We start from the raw sequence: 18,459 nt of genomic DNA, 5'->3' as shown, positions 1-18,459 counted from the left end.
AGACCCTCAATCAAGCCTTGGGATACGCGAGTCCAAGTACACACAAGAGACTTATGTCCTTGATGCAAACAACAAAAGGTTTATTAAGGAGCCAGTGCACTGGGGCCGACTCGTATAGGAATTCGGCCCCGAGCGACTGAAACTGAGGGTATTTATAGGAAAAAGACCACCAGTTAGGGGGGTTTGGGCCAGATTGCATGCGTTTACAGAAAATTACAGAATCATTTGAAAAGTACATTCTGTAGTCAAGTGTTAGATAAGATACCAGATGTAGTATTCAGGTTCCCGGCACAGGGTGCGCTGACCCGGTCAGTATAGATAAGATGCTAGGTAGGTTCCTGGAACAGGGTGGGCTTATTGCATATTTCTCATTCTTGAGCCTATACTTCTTAAGCTGCAGTAAAAAATATTTTTCTTTTAACTATTAGCTGGCTGCTAGGGGCTTATAATTTTTCTTTTAAAATGGAGCCTTTCAGAAAGTGCAGTATAGTTTGAAAATATCCAGATGTGGAAAAGTCATTGGCATATTTTATGAACATATTTGGTGTTCATGTGAGGACCTTAGGCTGGTCCATCAGACTGTAAAATTAGTCTGGTAAATTAAGGAGTTAAGATTTTTTTATATCATCATTTGATGTTTAGGTAAAAAAGATGCATATTCCATTAATTTATTAAAGAAGTTTTGATATTATAAAAAATTGAGTGAAAATTTATACATATGAATAACCATTAGTCTCTGGGTGTACAAGTTAAAATGGAAATGAGATAATTAAAATAACTAAGAGACAAGGAGAAAAAGCACCTTGCTCCATAGAAACAGAAAAGACAAAAGGAAAGACAAGAATGTAAATAAATATACAGCTTTGATGACAAATATTCATGAGTGTTTCTGATAGTGTTTCATTTTTTTATAAAGCAGCAGTTGAAGTCATCTATGCTTTGAAGAGAGAAAAAAGTCCAAATTTTGGAAAGAAAAATAAAATAAGACACAAACTAAAATACATGTGGAGATAAAGCAAGAGAGAATTAACTAGTTTTAGCAATGCAAATCCAAAAGTTATTAATAACCACAAATCAATAATGACATTAATCTCTTTTATGGTTATACTGGTCAGTTTTTAATAACTGGCATACAGTAATAGGAAAATATACCAAAGAATTTTATCAGGTAGGAACAATATTAAATAAATAAGTTGTAGAATAGAGATTAAGATGATTAGCCAAGCTGTTTAATCTTAAATAAAGAGATAAAAAGAATATGCATACAATAATGTAATGAAGATAAAAATAGAGCAGAAATGTAGAGAATTTAGAGATACTTTAAGAGATATCAGGAAGTTCTTCTAAGACTACTGACTTACAGTTACAGTTTTGTTTTTGTTTTTGTTTTTATTTTTGCAGTACTGGAAATGGAACCCAGGGGCATTCTACCTTCAAGCTACACCCCAGCCCTATTTTTATTCCTTATTTTGAAACGGTCTCACTGAGTTGTGAAGGGACACACTAAGTAGTAGCTGAGGCTGTCCTGGAACTGTGATCCTCCTGTCTCAGTTTCACAAATGCTGGGATTACACATGTGCACCACCTCACCCAGCTTCACACTGTTATAACTCAATTCACATGCAGCCTATTTTGAGTTTCCAGGTGGGCATTTAATTTACTAACAACTGGCAAATTCAAATGTAGGGAAACTCAGCAAGTGCTGTGTGCATGTATGTTACTATCACTCTGTTACTACATACTGATGAGTCTATAATGCACCAATAAAATTATTAAAAAATTTGCTGGGTGTGGTGTCTCACGCTTGTAATCCCAGCATTCAGGAGGCTGAGATCTGGAGGATCGTGGTTCGCGGACAGCCTCAGCTACTTCGTGAGGCCCTCTGCAAGTCAGTGAGACCCGGTTTCAATATAAAAGAATAAAAATTAGGGCAGAAGGCATAGCTCGGAGGTTAAATGCCCCTGGTTTCCATCCCCAGACCCACAAAAAAATAAATAAATAAATAAATAAATAAAATAGAAAATAAAAATTTCAATGGCAAGTCTCCTTTTCTTAATGCTACACTCAGGTTTCTAGACAATTTCCTCAAATATTTTCTGTAAAAATTAATCAGAAATGTAACACCTTTAATCTGTATATTTATACCTTTTAATTTTGTCTAATTCTACCATAAATTTTTAATGTGGTTTAAATATGCACCCTAAAATTCAAATTTTGGAAATTTAATTTAATATGGGGCCTAATAATAAGTAAATAGCTCTTCAGGGCTCTATCATGGGAATGGAATTATAGAATGGGTTTGATGTGAAAGTGGATTTAGCTTTCTCTTGATAGCTCACTCCGTCTCTCTTTGGCTCATCCACCTTCTGTATTGGGATGCTGAAGCACAAAGACCCTCTTCAGATGCCAGCACCATGCTTTAAAACTTGCCAGGCCCCAGAACCATGAGCCAGATCTCTAGATATTTTATACACGTGAATGATTATTCTTAAAGCCTACAATCCACATTTAAAGATACCACTAGTAAATATTCTCCTGTTCAGTCATAAATGAAGATATTGGATTTTCCAAAAGAATTTTACATTTTTAATTTAATCCCTCACTGATAATCCCAAAAGTATAACTTTTCCTTTATTCAATCAGGTTTGACATGTTTCTTTTTAAAATAAATTATTATTTGATAAATATGAAAGTGTTTCATAATTCTGCACAAAAATAGGTAACCTCACTTATAGTTATTTAATACATAAATGTATTTGCTTTGTGTAATACTTTTTCAACACATTAGAATTTTTGTTTTATTTATAATTTATGTTGTTGCATTACCATTGTGCAAGAAAAAAAATTTTTATTTTCTATAACACCATTTTATAAAAATTTGTTTCTTGTTTTTATGTTTTCTTCTGACCAACCTTGCTCTTTGCTTTATTTTTGCCATAATTTTGACAAGTTGAACAAGATGCTAAATTTTAATGCTTATATGTATAATTATTTAAAATTTTATTTACAGTGTAATTATGGATGTCAAATATACTTAAACTATATTAGTAATTATTTGTTTTCAGAAGTCAGTAATGATGTATTTCATATGAGACTTATCACAATATGATTTGCACTTTTAATTCACTAAGAAACAAACTTTTTAGGTAATCTAAGTGCATGCAATGTATTTTTGTTAGATATATTAAGATAGAAATGTATACAAAATATATTAAGATAGAAATGTATAGAGTTCTGTGCTACTGTTATCTAAAGATAATGAATTAATCATATCTTTTTTTCCTGTAACATGCACAATTCCAAATGTTTATATTTAAAAAACAGAAATTTTCAAAATTAAACTTTAGAAACGTAAGGGATAGAAAACAATAATTTAGAGTTGATAATGTTTAACAAAAATTCTATTTATAAAAATAAAAAAATTGTACAAGGGCAGAATAAAGTGCAGCAAATTATACTGCTTTCATTACCCTAACAAGTGAAAAATTAATCATGAAACGTGATGATGATGATTACAGAAAGCATTTAAATAATGGTAGAATTAATACACTAATAAATTTTGACAATTTGGTAATTTGATTGCACTTGTTACCTGAATCTCTCCTCTATTTGTTACGATATGTTTTTTAAAAGATTAAATTGAATACATGGAACTTTTAAATAAACCAAGTGTTGCCGGCGTGGTGGCGCACGCTTGTAATCCCCACGCTTGGGAGGCGGAGACAGGAGGATCGCGTAGGTTCGAAGCCAGCTGTGCTGGTTTAAGAGACCCTGTTTCCAAATAAAAATATAAAATAGTTCTGGGAGTGTAGCCCAGAGGTAGAGGGGCTTCCAGGAGCCCCAGTACCACCAAAAATAAATAAATAAATAAATAAATAAATAAATAAATAAATAAATAAATAAACAAACAAATAAACAAACCAAGTGTGCTAGATATGCTGTGCTATGTATGTTATATATATAAGATACAGTGATTTGTATGGGATCATATGAGAGGAAATCAGCAGCATCTACTCTGAAATACTTTTCTAAAAGTAGGTAAACAGAAAAAAATTATGGACAAGCCTTGGGAAAATTTAAGAGGCTATAATTTCATTTACAGTCTCTTATGACCTTTCAAGTAAATAGTATGGATTAAAATAGAATTTATGATATCTATTTTATTTATTTATTTTTATTGGTGCATTGTAGTCATTGATCTTCATGTGATACAAGATGGTAGAGGCATATATGCACGTATTACTCATTTATCCCTTCTCCATTTCCCACCCAATTCCCTCCCCCATCCCTCCTTGATATGTTGGTGGAGGTACATCCCTATTCCCCAGTTAGGTTGCCTTATTTGCTCATCTATGGTTTCTCCTTCTTAATCTAGAGTTTTTCCTATGACACTTTCTCTCTAGCTTCTGCATATTAGGGAGAGCATCTGATTTTTTACTTTTTGTGACTGACTAATCTCACTTAGCATGATATTCTCCATTTCCATCCATTTCCCTGCAAATGATGTAATTTTGTTCTCCTTTATGGCTGAGTAAATTTTTATAATTCCTAGAATTAAATTATTATTATGATGATGATGAGTAGTAGTAGTAATAGCTGCAGCAGTAGTAGTATTGTTATTTTGTGTGTAGAACAAATATCATTACAGACTTACCTAGTCTCATCATCATAAGTTAAACTAAATAAATATTATTTATTGTCAGAATTAAATAGCAATTTAAAATTCTTCTTTAGTAGCAAGTGTTCTACAGTTAAATTCACTATTTAACATAAAAACTAGTTATGCTTTGGTCTGTGTTTGAAGAAGATTTTATATTTTTAAAACTAAATAATGTGCTCCATAACCTGAGAAATTTAAATTAAGAAAAATAATTGTTTAAAAATGTCCAAAAATGCATATTAAAATGACTTTTTATTAATTTGTCTGAATCTGTAGAACTCTAGTTTTTATGAATTTTGCTTCAACATTTTTCTCTCACTGGAAATTAGCATATAAATTTTTACAGAAGGTAAACAATTTGACAATGTTCTGACATATAATAATATTCAAGCATTGTCTCTATTTAGAGCATAAGAAAATATTCACCACTTATCCAAATATACATATATATTATAATTAGTCATATGTATGTATCCATCGATTATTAACATATCATGAAGCATATTTTAATCATTAAATCAAAGAAGAAAGTGTAAATATGCTATGAAACAGTGGATATTTTAAAGCATAGTGATCCATGAGGCTAGAAGTAAATAATATATACACTTCAGCTTACAAAGAATTCACCCTGAATTTTGCATAGGGCTGATAATGTATACCACTTTGTATGTAACACACCATGTATTTAGCATTTAAAGATAAATGCCAATTTTACAAAATGTATAATAACCACAGATCTATTTATGATATATTAAGTATAGCTTATAATTTATAAATAAGTTAAAATATATGATACTATAGTTAATCCTGCTTTTTAATGAATAGATACAAATACACTCCAATAATAAATGGCCTTTAATAATTTGAACAACCTTTTTCAGATATAATTTTTTTTCCTTTTTTCTCTTTTTGTGGGTCTGGGGATGGAATCCAGGGGCATTCGACCTCCGAGCTACACCCCCTGCCCTATTTTTTATTCTTTATTTTGAAACCGAGTCTCACTGAGTTGCAGAAGGCCTCACTAAGTAGCTGAGGCTGTCCAGCAACCACAATCCTCAGGTCTCAGCCTCCCAAATGCTGGGACTACAAGCGTACGTACGCCACCACGCCCGGGTCAGATATAAAAATGTAATAAAATTTTATTTTCTACTATTGGACAAATATATTCAAAACGGTGTACATAGAGACTCGGTTTCAAAATAAAGAATAAAAAATAGGGCAGGGGGTGTAGCTCAGGGGTCAAATGCACCTGGGTTCCATCACCATATCCGAAACAACAACAACAACAACAACAACAAAAACGGTGTGCATAATAACTTTATATGAGAAGATACACAATGATGTTTTTTCAGAAAATATATATTTAGTCTATTCTTTACTCTTCAAATTTTAGAAAGTTTACATTTCTAAAAAAAGAGAAAATTATTCTGTGATTTAAAAAAAAAGAATGTTACACTTCTTTTTGATTTTGCTTTAGTTTGTCACTTTATAATATGTACCCCACACAAGAACTGAAGTAATCTTATCAATGAAGTCCTGGATTCCTGGTGAGGTGCCTAAGGTCTCCATTAGCAGAAACTTTCTGGCTTTTCAATCCATGCTTGCTCTGTGGGCTTGGTTGATGTTCACTTAACTTTCATTTCTTGAACAGGACACATTTTTTCTTACCTTGAGGTCTTTAAAACTGTTATATTGGCTCATAATATTCTTTCCCCAAATCTTTTCAAGATGTTTATTTCTCAGTATTTTCCTGAACAAAAAAGACAAATATAGAGATTTACCTGTCTTCAAATATAAAGCAGGCCCCTCAAATAGGGCACTCATAATGCTCTTTGACATTACCAAGACCTCAGTTTTTCTCAAAGAAATTTCTGCTATATTAAATAATTCAAATTATTTAATAGTTATCTACTTTCAGAATAAAAGCACAAAAAGAGAATAACTAGTTTACTCTCATGTTTCCCAATAGTAATTGTCTGACTCATAAAAAAAATACTCAACAGAAATCTTAGACATAAGAATGATAGTAAATTCAAACAGAAGAATTAGAGTAGAAACTATATTTATATTCATATTATTTCTGGGAAAAGAAAAAAAAACTTAGTCTTGTTTGATTTTCCTCATTCATTTTTAAAATGAGGACTTTCAAATAAACTCAGAAGACTCTTCTGCTACATTGTTAAGCCACCTTTCCACTTTCCTCTAAAATTTTAATACTATACAGACTTTTTTAAGTTCTGTATAAATTGTATGTCATTCCTCCTATAGAAGGTAGTTGGATGATATTAATGTTTAAAATATTTTTATAGAAGTGATCATGTCATACATTTAAGGCAGAAACACAATGCTCAACTTTTTAATAAAAATGTTCCAGTTGAGGAATGTTTAATAGATAACTGTTTCAAGTGATACCTATTAAATAATCCATTGGTTATAAAGTTTTAACCTAAATCTATGAATTTATTGAACAGGTTGATAAAATTTTTACTTTAATTATATTAACTAGCCCTATACTTCTCATCTATCATATAGTCAAATCTTAGTTCCTTTTTGTTAAACATAGAGAAGTAATCTATATTTTAGAAAATTTATATTCACCTTTTAAATATTTATACATATCATTTTAAAAGGAAAAAGACTATTTAAAAATGTAGAAAAAGATGAAGGAGGTTCTCTGAAGTTTTCTCTTATTCAAAGCTTGAGTATGGATGATGAACAAAAATACAACTTGTCTTCATAGATGTTCTAGGACTATACATAATTTGATATAGTTTTAAACCTCTGATTGCATTCTGCTCATCAAAAGACTAAATTGTAATACTTCTGAGTGAGTCTGAAAGTTACAAGTCCCCAGATGGTCTTTCCTCTACTTACCTATTTGACTTCCTCTCTTTCTAATTCTCCTAAGAAACTTGGTACTTTAATGTATGCTTTGCACCTCTGCTCCCTATTTCCTGGTTCAAGTGTTCCTTCCTCTTCTTTCATCTTTCCACATGAGCAGAAGCTCATTTAGTTGTGAAATTTTGCACAAGGCATATTTATTCTTTATATCATTTGATTAAACCCCTGGGTTATCATTTGATCAGTAGTGTACTACTCAGTATAATGCAGACATTGTACGAAAAATAATACTTATAGTTTTCCGTTTTATCCCTCAAAATGAAACCAATTCAATACCTCCTAGTAGATATTTTGTAAATATTTGGGGAATGTTTCACTGAATTACTAAGCCAATAAATAATTGAATGACATTGGTCTTCCTCTATGTGTAAATATTTATTAAACACACTTATTACACAAATATTTGAAATAAATAGTGCCTGTGTACTTTATACTTTTAAAAATGTATTTCTTTCAATCTGTAGATCACTTCTGGAAGAATGTTCATTTTTATAATATTCATTTTGCCTATCCAAGGGCATGGAAGGTCTTTCTATCTTTTAAGTTCCTCTTTGATTTCCTTTTTTTTTCTTGATGATTTTTGCCAGCTAGTCTTTCTATAGAGGACTAATATCTAGAGTATACAGATAACTCAAGAAACTCAGCACTAAGAAAACAAATAACCCAATCAAAAACCGGGCAAGTGAACTAGACACTTCACAAAAGAAGAAATTCAAATGGCCAATAAATGTATAAAATGTTCTACAGCATTAACAATCAGAGAGATGCAAATCAAAAGTACTCTGAAATTTTACCTAAATCTAATTAAAATGACAATTATTAACACACACACACACACAACAACAACAACAACAACAACAACAACAACAAATGCTGGTAAGGATTTGTAGAAGTGGGAACTCTAATACATTGTTGGTGGAATTGCAATTTAGTGCAACCACTTTAGAAAACAGTATGAAGGATCCTCAGAAGAATGGAAATGAACTTACAATATGATACAGCAATACCACTTCTGGGTATCTACCCAAAAGAATGGAAACCAAAATATCAAACTAATGCATATTTATCTATGTTTATTGCTGCACAATTCACAATAGCCACGCTATCTATAGAACCCACCAAGATGTCCATCAACAGATGAATGGATTACAGAACTTTGGGATATGTACACAATGGAAAGAAAACCACAATTATCTCATTTGCAAGGAAATGGATGTAACTGGAGAACATTATGCTAACTGAGATTAGTCAGTCACAAATAGTAAAAAGTCATATGTTCTCCCTAATATGCAGAAGCTAGGGGGAAATGGGTCATAGAAGAAACTCTAGAAGAAGGAGAAACCTGGGAAAAGCAAATAAAGTAACTAAGGTTGATGGAAGTGGGGAAGAGGGAAACTGCCTAAAGCGCATGATGTACACTAACAAAAATATCAGTCAGTCACTAAACTGAACATGAAAAAGACAGGGGGGGGGGGAGAAAGGAGTGGGGATTGATGAAGGACTATTCACATTATCTGTGTATGGATTAAGCCAAGTTGCTCATGAGCAGAAGAATGGAAAAAGATAATGTACTACATATAAACAATAAAGAGGGATTTTTAGCCATAAAAGGACTTAAGTCCTGTCTATTTCAGGAAAAGAAATAGAACTAGAGTACATCATGTTAAGCAAAATATCTAGACATAACAATATAAATATTACATGTCATCATTGATATATGAAAAACTTAAAACAAAGCCCAATAGAAAGTAGAATAGTGTCTACTAGGGACTGGGAAGGGTTTCAAGAGTAGAGGTTGGAGGAAGTGAGGGAAAAGAGTGAATCAATACATGTTGTATGCATGTATGGAAATATTACAATGATTATCATTAATATACATATAAGTATATATAAACAAAGATACATGAAAATATGCAAAGTAAGTTTACTATGCCAATATTGTAGAAATTTTTAAAAATGTAACAAGATAATTTTACATATTTTATTAAAATTTGAGTTAAAATTTTTGCAACATTAAAAAATGTACCTCACCTATAAGGTAGTTGCAATTACAAACATATTAAAACATGATTACATTTTATTTGAAAGAATAAAGAATAAATTAACAAATCAAAATGTTTTATTATTTTAACATATTTATCTTTTTGTATAATATGTTAAGAAGATGATTTACCATTCAATATTTGTTTCTTGAAAGTTTTTAAATAATCCCTTCTTTACAACATATTATCGTGAAATTAAGATGGAGACCATATTTAGAAATTATAATTTAAGCCAGTATACCCTAAATTTTTTAAAATATTGGAGAAAACAGGTTATTTTCAGGCTCAGTTTGCAATTGGCAACCAAGTCTTTAACATGTAATGAACAATTATAGATATATAGATTTCCCTTTGACATTGAAAGAGATGAAAATAAATGTTTATATATATATATATGTATATATTTGCAGCAAAATGAGATAGACATTTCTTTTGTTTTTTTCTTGTTTGTACATATTTTATATGAAAGGTTGATTTGCTTAGGTTATGTAACAAGATGAATAATATTTGGCTTAAAATACCCTAAATCAACAGTAAGTCTACTGTGGAAATTATAATCTTACCTGAGAACTTGTTCATGATAGAAGATAAGTTAGGACACACATCTTTGGCCCTTCTGTACAACATTCATTTTTGTCATATCAAATTAATCATTTACAAAGTATTATTGTACTAACATCTTTACATCCATATGCTCTTCTGATTGAAAAATGTAATGGAGAAGAAAATTATTTCTTAAAGCCAAGGAGACAACTGTATGCTTCTTATATCTTCATAACTCTTTTAAGATTTGCAATTAAAGAATGATGTGAATAATCGCATGTAGGTTGTTGGAAAGATGGCTGATATTAGAGGCCATGTTTTCTTAATTTCTCAGATACTTTGCCATAAATATATATGAAAAATGCATGCACTTTTATAATTCTGGTAAAATATTGAAAATGTGTGTTTGGTGTTTAATAAAATAAATGCATGTTCATATCGATAACTTTTTAATTTGGATAATTATTTATTTTTTTATTTTTTTATTTTATTTTTGGCAGGTCTGGGGATGGAACCCAGGGACATTTGACCCCCAAGCTACACCCCATACCCTATTTTTTATTCTTTATTTTGAAACAGGATGTTACTGAGTTGCGGAGGGCCTCACTAAGTAGCTGAGGCTGTCCGCAAACTGCAGTCCTCCAGTCTCAGCCTCCGGAATGCTGGGATTACAAGCATGCGCCACCACACATTGGATGAATATTTTATAGGAAGATGTATATATCAAATATGTATTTAAATACGTACTCCTATTTTTGTGTAGCATCTCATTTCCTAGTAGTATTTTATTTATTTAAAATTCACGAGTTGAATAGAAGGTTTATTACTGTGCTGCCTTCTAAACCTTAATTTCAGATTTATGGATAGATAGTCCATGAAAAGTAGAAAGTCACTCATTAAAATTGAGAAATAATACTCTGTTGAGTTTTGTCAGGTGCATAATATAGCACTGAGAAAGCTTTCTGATACTTGTCAATGCAAATTTTGAAAGTTGAACATTTGGCGGGGAAAAGAAAGAAAATTCATAAATAAAAATCACAATAGCAATCTTGTTTTATCTAAATTAGTTAAGAATAACACCAAGCAATGCATATAGTTAATAACTAATGTCAGCCTCCCAAAACATTTTGTCAGGTGGAATAACTACTTTGAAAGTTGTTCCTATTTATATATTTGTTCATTTTTTATTTTACTAACTCCGTGAAAAACAATTATAGACTATTGGTAGAAAAGTTGTCAGTGAGAATAATGAAACAATAAATTAGTTATAATAAGGCTCTGGTTCCAAAAGACAATTTTTTCCTCCAGCTCTTTTTTCATCTTTGTAACTTTAGAAAAATAACTTGCAACTGATAGATTTTAATTTAAAATATATCTCTCATTTCATTTTGACTACCTTTTCATTCTTAATAATGCTGTAATATAGAAAAATATAATTTCTTGAGTTTAGTCACAATGTATATAACAATATATAAAGGAGAAAAGAATTATAACTTATACCCTTTGTCTTCTTTGTCCCAATTCACTCATATATGTGTATCTACTATTTTTTTTTTACTTTTTTCATTCAATACAATGACTGACTGATATTTTTATTCATCTATTTTATTGAAATGAAGTAATCACATAAAATGTTATGAAACAGACAGATCATTCTGATTTTCTTCAGGTGTAGTAATTTGTCTTATTAGAAGTATTTTTTCTTTCTTTTTTTTTTTACAGGACTTTAATGAATATTCTACCAACCGGTTATTTTTTTACTTTTTCCACTGCAACCATTTCTACAACAATCATTGCTTCATAAAGTATATTTGTATTTATTCTAATATATTTATGTTGTAAAATTCCAGTAACAAGATTGCTAGATGAAAGTGTCATGACAGCACAACTTTGGTAGATACTGCCAGATTTTCTTCCACAAAAGCTATTTCATTTTCCAACTCCACAATGGATGCATGAAAGTGTTTTCCTCCTATACTGTAGGTGAGAATTGGAGATTTTTACTTTCATTTGTCTTAAGATGAGTCAATTTGACTATGTATTTCCAATAAACATGCATATTGCTTATTTCTTAGAAATATAGAGACTTGATATCACCATAGAGAAGAAAAAGAAAGGAAAACTGAAATAATTATTTCCTCTAAGTAGAAAGCCAGCTTTTCATCCATCTGGTAAGCCCTAAATCATAACTTACATAATCTACTATGAAGTTTTCCAAAGAGAATGTACATTTATACACACATGCTTTTTCCCTTCCTCAGATGCAATTTCTCTCTGACTTCTGTTACACTTGTTTAGTTGTATTATTTAGTTATCTTGTCTGTATCATGATGCAAAATTCTAACTCTGAAATTAATTAATGGTACCAATGAACTTGTTAGCATATTATGTCAAATCATCTAAATTATATGAAATACAGAAATTAATTTCAAATATACATGTATTTTCTAAGTTTAAGAAGTAAACCTGTAGCTTTCAGATTTATAATTGACAAATTATAAAGTAGAAACTATTCAATGTCCTTTTCTTCCGGTTATATACTGATTTAGTTTCCTAATTGAAAAAAAATAGCAATAGATAAACAAATTTAGCAAATAAGCAACTCATTTTAAGGATGTAAAGTTTAACATGAATAAAATCCACTTAAATTTTTATTACCTTCTTTATAATTAATATGAAATAATAAATTATAATTATTTTACACATTATAGAAATATACATTAACTTAAGGATTTCAGAAGCAAGTCATAAATTCTACCCTTTACCCTACAATAGTGAAAGCCAATAATAAATTTCTAATCTTACAAATTTATAGCATTTCATTAATTTTATTTTCCTCAGACTGATAAAATATTTAAGAGCAGAGAATAAGATAAGAAATGAGGGTATTGCACTACTTTTTTGGTAGATAATTCTACAAAAGAAGCAGGATAGAAAAGACAATGTAAGTTTTTAACATCTAAATAGCTTCTGTGGTCACTGGAATTCCCTTCTGCTGCAAGGCCTGAGAGCAAGGGCAGTGTCTTTCATAGTTTCTTTCCAATGAACAGGAGACTAGGACATTTTACTACTTTGTACTGGCATCCCTGATTGAAGATTATATCTGAGGCTATGAAGAAATAAATTATTCGCCGGGCGTGGTGGCGCACGCTCGTTATCCCCGCGCTTGGGAGTTGGAGACAGCAGGATCCCACAGGTTCGAAGCCAGGCTTGCTGGCTTAAGAGACCCTGTGTCCAAAAATTTAAAAAAAAAGTATAAAATAGGTCTGGGAGTGTATTCCAGAGGTAGAAGGGCTTCCAGGAACCCCAGTACCACCAAAAAATAAAAATAAAAAAATAAATTATTCAAAATCATACTTGAGTAGGCTTTCATGGTTACAAAGAAGCTTCTTTTTCTAAAATAAGACCTATGGAACATGAATGAGGCAGCATTTTTATTATGAAACTAAAAATTGAGTAGAACTGATCCCTGAAGTTACAACTTAGGTTAAGCCAAACTATATATATTGTAGGCTATAGCCTACCAGAGAATTAGCTGTAATCCAGTTCTTATATCAAATTTACTTTATTCCCACTTTAAATTTAGGACTGGTGTTCAACATGTTTGTTATGGTTCATGTATTGATGTTCAATAATTGTTATAATTAAGTCATGAGGGTTGTAATCTCACCAATATTTACTAGGTGGTGTGTATTGACAAGATGTGTCACTGGGTATTGTGACCTTGTGAACTGTGCTTTTGTCCTTGAATACCCTTGCATGCTTGATTTTTCTTTCAGCCACTGATGTTAAAGTTAAGCCTGTTTACTCGCTTACTCCTTTATTTCCTCTCTCTCATAATACTTTGAGTTCTACAGATTTACCCAGCCTAACCTAGACTAAATCTGTGAAATCTGCAGAACTGTATGCAAATCTTTCTTCCTCTAAGTTGTGATGGTCAGTTGTTTTGAATTAGAGCAGTGAGAATGGTGACTGAATGAACATTTAGAATAAAATCTATAAATATAGCTTCATATAAGGAAAAGTTATCAGAAAAGTTCCCCTTCTCATGAAAATTAGATATATAGACACTAAACGATGAAATACTTTTATATATAGTAGTAGATGAGAATAAGTACTGTGAGGAATATTCATCAACATTAAGGATTAAAAGTAGTTGTGGTTTTGTTGTAGATGGTCATATGTTTTTGTAATAGTAACCGCCTAAATAGACTGACATATTTAATTTTATGTTTGATTTAATGGTCAGTCTCTATGTCTAAAACATATTCTAATAGAAACCTCAGTAAAAGAGTACTGCAAAGAGTTTAGGATATAATGAACTTCATTTTAGATTAGAAAAATATGACATCAGTAAATTTTGAAGGAAGTGTATTTATCTTCACCAAATGCATAGTGACATTTTCATTTTTATCTAAAAATTTATATATAGCTTTTACTGAAAGAAAGGAAATAGAAAATTCATTGTGGTATTTACACTTGATCATCTGTTAGCATAGCTAAAAATATGTAAATATAATGAGTTGGTTGCATATATTAGTATCAGACCTCTTAGAATTTCACTTTCATTTCATCATGAAACAGAAGGGCTTTTGAGAATTGGAGTATCTTTGCTTGTTTTTGGTTACATACTTGCATCATTGATGAGGTGCTTAGTATTACAAAGCACCTGCATATCTGTAAAATGTTTTGCTTTACAGTTTGAGATAGACTTTAAGAATTTGTGGATGTGTTTATGGCCACAGATAACAAGATATAGTAATGAAAAAGATACCAATGCACTGAATTATTATAAGTGGTCCCTCAGCAAAATATTTTATAAATTATATATTTTGTCACTATAGACAAGAACATCTAAGAATAAAATATAGATCAGTGGTTAACAGTTTATTTAATACCTGAATTGTCTTCATAGCACTTTAGAAAGATACTTTCTTCTGGGAACAAGAAGGCTGCTATCATCTAAATAACATTAGGGAAATAATATTTTCACTGTGCATGTAAATCTCCCTTCCATCAATGAGTATTTTCAGTAAAGCTAAGAGATTGTCACTTCTTAAAATAAATGGAGAAAATTTCTATGCTATTTTATAAGCAAAATTACTTACTTGAAGTAAATAATGATATACTTTTAGTAACTGATAAAGAATGAAGCTGAGCTCAGCAACACACACACATGTAATCTCAGAACTTGAGAGGTTGATATAGGAAGATCACAGGTTCAACGCCAGCCTCAGTAACTTAGTGAGATGCTGTTTCAGAAAAAAATAGTAAAATAGAGCTGGGAGTCATGTTCAGACATAGAATGCTCCTGGGCTCAATTCTCAGTGCCCAAAAAAGAAAAAAAACATGATTTTGGTTTTGTCTCAGTTCAAAATTGAAGTCAAATAACAACAATTAAATCAAAGCCTAGAAAGTAGCACTGGGCCAATACCTCTTATTATTAGGGAAAGGTAGCCAAAACTATAATATAATACACCTCACACCATTATTATATCTACTGTCAAAGTAACACAGTCTTGTTTTGGAAGTAAAGAGAATAGGGATCTCTATCCTGCTGGTAAGAATGTAGCTTGGTAAATCCACTATAGAAATAAATACAAATGTTTCTCAAGCAATTAGACAAAAGAATGATCACGTGACACATCAATCTCTCTTCTGGATATATGACTAAAGAAAATGAAGTCAGTACCTTTTAGAGGCATCTTCATTCCTGTGACCATTAAGGCATTATTCTAGATGCCCAAAACAAGAAATAACATGAAGTGTCTATCAGCTGGTGATTGCATGAGGAAGCACAGTACATATACACAATGATATATATAATATTGAGCCATAAAAATAAGAGAATCCTGTCATTTGAGACAACATAGATGAACCTGGAAGGTGAGATACAAAAGAAAATAAATCAGACATAGAAAGACAAATGCTGCATGATCTTACTAGTATATAGAATCTAAAAATTTAACTACATAGAACCAAAGAGTTAAAGAGTAGAACATACTCTTTAACTCTTTCACCATACTCTTTAACTCTTTCTTCACCCAGGAGGGGTGAAAAAGTGAAACAAGGAAATATAGGTCAAACAGTATAAAGTTGCAATTATGTACTATCAGTAAATCTTGAAATATAATGTGTAACCTGAAGGCTCAATAATAATATTGCCTTGTATACTGAAAATTTGTTAAAAGTACATTATAGGTGAATTTGCCAGACAGACAGACAGACAAACACACACAGGTAACTATGGCAATAAAAACTTAACTGTGAATAAGTATATTAAAGCATCATGTACGCTTTAAATGTTTATACAACAAGTGTGACTAAGCTGAGACCACAGATGTGAGAAACAGAGGGACATAAAGAGCAAGGCTATATGTTTGCATGTGAAGACCATGGGTGCACAAATAATTTTTTTTCCTAATAAAGGCTATGTTGAAATTTCTTATCTTCAGTGTGCTGGCATTAGGATTTGGGGACTTTGCAGGTAATTTGGTCCTCATAAGTAAGATGAGTGTTCTTATAAGTATATTTGAGCACTTCCTCTTTTTCAGCCCCCAGTGCCATGTGAGGATAAAAGAGAATTTAGCAAATCTGCAACCCAGAAGAGGACTACTGTCATTATACAAGCACATTGGCCTTTAAGCACAGATTATCAGCCTGCAGACTGAAAATTAAATGTCTTAATTATTTAATTAATTAAGTGTGTGTGTGTGTGTGTGTGCGTGTGTGTGTGTGTGTGTGTGTGTATGTGTGTGTGTGTTGGTGGGATTGCATGAAGAAGTATTCGAACTCTGAGCTCCATTTCTGCACTTTGTTTTTTCTCTATTTTTCTTTTTCTGAAACTGGGTCTTGCCATTTTGCTGAGAGGCGCTCTGTATTGCTTGTCTTCAAACCAGCTATTCTCCTGTCTCATCTTCCCAAGAACAGGAGTGTGAAATATTGCCATATTAAATGCCTGTTTCTTATGAACCACCCAGTGTATGATATTTTATTATTCCAGTCTGAACTAAATCACCATTTAAAAACAGTCCTATTATTTATGGCAATGCCTAAATTACTTTGAATGATATACTGAGACATTATTAATAATCTTAGTTTTTTTCCCTTTATCTCACTTGTAAGAATTCTTCTTTTTACTTGTTTTATTAAACCAAAGAAATGTTTGTGATTTCTTCATCTTAACAAGTTCATTCACAATTTTAAAGCCTTACATACCATTTTCACTTGGCTTAAATGGCTTTCCTTTTCCCAGTTCTTCTGTCTTTGACTTTGTAAACTTTATTCAAACAATTGGCCTCAAATTAACACTCTTTTCATGAAGAAAACATCAGGGTCTCGAACCTTTTATTAAGAATTTATCTAAATTAATATTCATTTTCGCCGGGCATGGTGGCACACGCTGGTAATCCCCGCGCTTGGGAGGCGGAGACAGGAGGATCGGGCAGGTTCTAAACCAGCCGCGCTGGCTTAAGAGACCCTGTTTCCAAATAACAATATAAAATAGGTCTGGGGGTGTAGCCCTAAGGCAGAAGGTCTTCCAGGAACCCCAGTGCCACAAAAAAAAAATAATAATAATAATATTCATTTTCAAATCATTACAATAAAATAAAAATGATTATTTATCACTATGTTTCTTACCATATAGCTTATGTGGTAAAAGAAATATTTGGTAAAGCACAGTATGAGTAAATGAACTTACCACTCTACTAATTAATCAAATAATCAAAGTTTCAATAAAGTAATCTACTGATCAATAGTTGGAAGGTGTTCAAATCCCTTAAACTTAACAATGATTCTCCTTTTCTGTTCTCCTAGAGCATAAAATAAATCTTTAAAAATAAGGAATTTGGATACTTTCAGCATAAAAACATCCCCTCAAAGCCTGGAGAAGTTTAATTGCTTGACTAAAATCACAAAACCAGCTACAAACAAACTATCACAACTTTCTAGGGGATTTCTCTATGGAAAGATATTTTCACAATAGTTTGCAAATTAATGTCATATTGCCATATGACACACGTGTGTTTGTGTGTATGTTTGTGTGTGTGTGATTGCGCATGCAAAACCTCTCACAAATCCAGTGATTTTGTGTTTAGGCTTTCACAGGGATTTATTCAAGGTGACAACAGATTGATGTCTTATTTTAGGCTGAGGGCCTTGTTTCAACTCACAAGGTTGTGAGCAGAACCCATTTTTTTGCAGCGCTAGAAACAACTGAACTGTTTCTTGAAGAATAGCAGGAGATCACTCCTGTTGCTTTTAGGCTCTCTGTATTAATTAGTTCAACCTATCAGGTCAGAATTATTCAAG

Source organism: Muscardinus avellanarius, assembly GCF_963383645.1.
Source record: "Muscardinus avellanarius genome assembly, chromosome: 1".
Classification (NCBI taxonomy): domain Eukaryota; kingdom Metazoa; phylum Chordata; class Mammalia; order Rodentia; family Gliridae; genus Muscardinus; species Muscardinus avellanarius.
This window is presented reverse-complemented; position numbering follows the sequence as displayed.